This window comes from Rutidosis leptorrhynchoides, chromosome 6 (assembly GCF_046630445.1).
Source record: "Rutidosis leptorrhynchoides isolate AG116_Rl617_1_P2 chromosome 6, CSIRO_AGI_Rlap_v1, whole genome shotgun sequence".
In the NCBI taxonomy this organism is placed as follows: domain Eukaryota; kingdom Viridiplantae; phylum Streptophyta; class Magnoliopsida; order Asterales; family Asteraceae; genus Rutidosis; species Rutidosis leptorrhynchoides.
In genome coordinates, this window is record NC_092338.1 from 432,940,399 (window position 1) to 432,945,004 (window position 4,606).

The 4,606-nt window shown below is 32.2% G+C and overlaps 1 pseudogene; it reads right to left on the reverse strand.

Moving 5' to 3' along the window:
* Nucleotides 1-279: 279 nt before the first annotated feature.
* LOC139851823 (germacrene A synthase short form-like) lies at nt 280-4,171 on the reverse strand (annotated as a pseudogene).
* Nucleotides 4,172-4,606: the final 435 nt, after the last annotated feature.

The following is a 4,606-nucleotide window of genomic DNA, read 5'->3' on the forward strand; positions in this document are numbered from 1 at the left end:
ACATTATTATTTGATCAACTAAAGAATTTATTTTAACTTGTTAATTATACAACCCATTTGTTTTCTCAATAGGCGAAGGGGATGAGCAAAAGTAATATTGTGATATTGTCTACAAAGGATTATTGATTATTCATACCCGTACTAGGTTCGATACAAGTCGTCTCGCATAGGACGATAGAGGAGCATTTTCTACACGACTGATAATGACAACATCATTCATTATAAAACTTTGAGGCCTTGCCTTTTTATATAAATAAAAAGTAACTAATTAACGTACTATCACATCGTCACTGAATCAACGAATAATAATGTGATAACCTCTTTTAGAGTCTTGTCTGGGAAAGTGAACCCATCATTGTATTTGTATGCCACATCTATCATATGTGCAAGATTAACAATCTGCGCAAGTATATCTATTGGGACCTCCCTTGGCTTTAGACATCCCTCGTTTATATCTTTCCATGCATCTTCAGCCATTTTCTCGAGCTCTTCAATAGCGATGATTTCTGACACCCCGAAAGTCTTGACATATGCATCTACACTCGTGGCTGTTAGAGCCCTTTTGCGCTCAAACTTCATACGAACGTCATATGTTGTTAGGTTATATAATTCAATATTGTAAACAAACACATGAGGTTGAACAGGGTACCAGTGCAATCAGTATTTTCGAAGTCGTTGCCTGACCACCCCTTTGAACATGAAACCTTTTGTATAATTCAATATGCTATAATTCAATATGCTAAAATGATATATCATTAAAACATGATTATCACTAGCAAATATAGCCTTTCACCCGTGGGGTCACAGGACACCACTAGTTTGGAAATTTTGTGTAGAAAATACTCTTTAAAATTTATAGGACACCACTAAATTTAACTACACAACCCCATATTATTTTCAAATTTTTTAGTTTTTTCTTTAAACGGTATAGAATACCACTAAATTTAATTATCTTGACCCCAGGTATATTTCAACTTTGTACTTTTTTAAAGGCAAACAACCATTAAAATAACATTCAAATATAATTAATACTAAAAAAATGTAATTATTATTGAAAAAAGAAATCAGGACCCCGTTAAGTTTCGATCCTGAAATCATCACCGATGATTATACAGTTTAGCTTATAATAATAAACAAGCAAATTTTAGTTTTATGCTTAAAAGTGCCATTTCAGATAAAACCCATGAATCATATTTATAACAATCCACTACTGCAAATTAAGTACCTTAAATGTCATCACATCGTCACGGAGTCTTGAAATTAATTCTGAAGCTGTCATGATCTTGGGATGACTTTTGTACCAAGCAAAAGCTTCTTTCGTGACAATCTTGCCCATACCAATCAAGGCCGATTTCGAAATTTTAGTGTAAAAAATTGGATTTTTTTTTATTTTGCCCCCAACTCAAAAGTCATTTGCCCCAAACCCAAAAGTCATTTGACCCAAAACCTACATATTTTGCCTCAAAACTTTCAAATTTTGTCCACAATTCTCTAAATTTGCCCCAAAATCTTCAAATTTTGACCACAAACCTTCAAATTTTATCTAAAAACCTCAATATTTTGCCTAAAAACCTCCAATTTTTGTCCCAAAAACTCCGTATTTTGCCAAAAAAATTGCTACGGTTTTAAAAAAATTTCGCCCCCGGTGAAGAAAAATCCTGCTTCCGCCAATGCTACCCTGGGAAAGGAGAATAGTAGTAAATTGAATTGAATATATACCTATTTATTGCAGCGGTTAGAAGTTGCATCTCCTCAATAGTAGCATATGCATCATATGTGTCATCCAACACCAACAAAAGTAATATGGTTTTGGTGGTTATGATTCTGGCTTGAGAGTAATAAGGCTCTATGGATAATGCCAATATCCATACATATAGCTCAGGTACTCTGTCTCTTACATAAGGAGTTTCCACCACATAAATGACAAGTATAAGTTAGTTCACTTTCAAATTATCAAAATTTGAGAATATGATCATTTAAGGCTCAACCACAAGTAAGCAAAAATAATACACTTTTATGGAGTTTGTTGCATGTATTTTATGCAAAACTTATTTTGAAATCAACAAGAAATATATATATATATATATATATATATATATATATATATATATATATATATATATATATATATATATATATATATATATATTGGTGGGATCAAGAGGGAAGTAACCAATCGGGGGGAAGCAAAAATTTTTTTTTTTTTTGTTTTTTGAAAAAACTTTGTTCACGAACATTATAGATGGGATGAAAATATGAACATTTAGTAGAGACACTTTGTGATAAATGTTTTTATTTTGGCGGAAAAACGCTCGAAGAAATAATATATAACAATTATCGTGTTTTTCGAGCGTATGTTGAGGTTTTAGCTATTGGGGTTTAGATATTAGGGTTTAGATATTAGGGTTTATAGGGTTTAGATATTAAGGTTTAGAAATTTAGGGTTTAGGGTTTAAATTTAGGGTTTAGATTTAGGATTTAGATTGAGTTTTTAACACGAACGATTTAGAGTTTAGGGTTTAGGGTTTGGTGTTTTGAGTTTATGGAATAAACCCAAAACACCAAACCCTAAACCCTAAACCCTAAACTCTAAATCGGGCTAAATTTTACTTCACAAAATATGAAGAAAAAAAACGTTCATATTCTTCACGAACAATATTATCTTGAATGTTATTTTTGTCGATCGTTTTCCCGCCTAAATAATAACATTCATCATGAAGTGTCTCTTCTAAATGTTCACATTTTCGTGTGATGTTGATGCCGGGAAAAAAAATTCCAAAAAAAATGAGGGAAAAAAAAAAATTGCTTCCCCCCGCTTCCCCCTCGATTGGTTATTTCCCCATTGATCCTGCATACATATATATATATATATATATATATATATATATATATATATATATATATATATATATATATATATATATATATATATATATATTATCCGAGCTTTTTGCAACTATATCTTAGATATCTTACTTTGAGACGATTCGAAGTTCTTCCTTTTGTAGTAGTTGCAAATAGTTGAAATGCACGTTTGCGAGTGTTACTAGTGGCTCGTGTCTCGAACATTCTTCCTCATAATGTAACAAACATAGCCTTGCCCTTTCCATTGGATGCCCTCGATGAAAGGGTTTCTCTAACGCGTGTTTTACTTGCCGTGCAAGATTACCATCAGCAAGCGTTTTCTTTATTATTTCGAGTTGAGCTTTAGTAAATGCAAATGCCTCATCAAGAATACATTCCCCTCTTATCCTCAATTGGGAAGACTCGTAAAAACTTAGCATCCCTTTAACATCCGAAACCACAACTTCTTTGAATGCACCCTAATCACAATCCTTGAATTTGTTAAATTAACACATCTGCAAAGTTAATGGTTTAAATTACATAAGTTATTTCTGCAAACAGTAAACCATAGATAATATATTAGTCCTAGCTTATTTAACCTACCGCATGAAAACTTATAACCATGGTTCCTAAAAATTTGAAAGTGGACCGAAATTGTGAAAAGGTCTGCTTCAAGGTAATGATCTTGTAAATGAAGCTCGTTGAAAAGTTTATCAAGTTGGCATTCGATGTCTTCCAGGAAAAGGTATGTCAGACCAAGACGATAAACGAAATAAATCAAACTCAATTTCTCATTTGTATTAATACTTGGATCAACTATAATTCTCCTCAATTGTTTTTTAGGCTCCTCCATGGCTTTACCATATGCTTCCAGTTGCTAGAAAGAAAAAACAAAATATATGCACTTTTTAGGGTATAAATGCTCAGCAAAAATGTACAATTTAAAGTGATCAAATTGTGTACCTACACATAAAAATATAAAAAGTGTTTATTCATACTTAAATTTACTACTATTTTAATGACAGTTTTTTTTTTAATGACAATTTTGCTCTTAGGTTGTAAGGTTTTCCTTGTTCGGATTATCCGGAATGGGCGGAAAATTGGACCCCATACTCTAGTGCACGCAGTCACAGTTTTTCTCTCTATTGTATCAGCTAATTATGAGTTACAACATATGTTATTTTTGTAAGTATTTGACATGAGATCTTACAGAATCATCAAGAACGAACGATAGAAAACGACCACCCCAAATGGAAGGAGGAAACTTGGCCAAAGGGCGAGCCGGTTCGCGAGTGATCTTAGTAACTGCGTCTTCAACCGAGGCCATTTCTTGAAGGTGATTAGTAGGTGTATTGATGCTTATTGTTAATAGCTTCAATAATCAACATTATATATTTATATATAGACCCTGCTTCCCCATGCAATACGTATACTGTTAATTTAATGCAGAATATCTTCTAGAACTATGACATTAAATTTTATGAGTCGTTTTTTTTTTTTTGTTATTTTTTTTTTGTTCACGACATGACTCGAACTCATAACCTCGAGGTTAATAAGACTCTTTGATATCGATGGCAGAAGCTTTTAAATAGACTAGTATGCACCGATATAAATAATAGAATGACGGATTTTAAAAGTGGGAACAAAACACATATTATTGTAATGTATGTAGTGATTTTAAAAATTAGAAGGCTTATTAAGTTTGAGTGTATTAAACTTTATATACGTTTATTATTGTTTTTGTCTAAATTGGAGTGTTCGA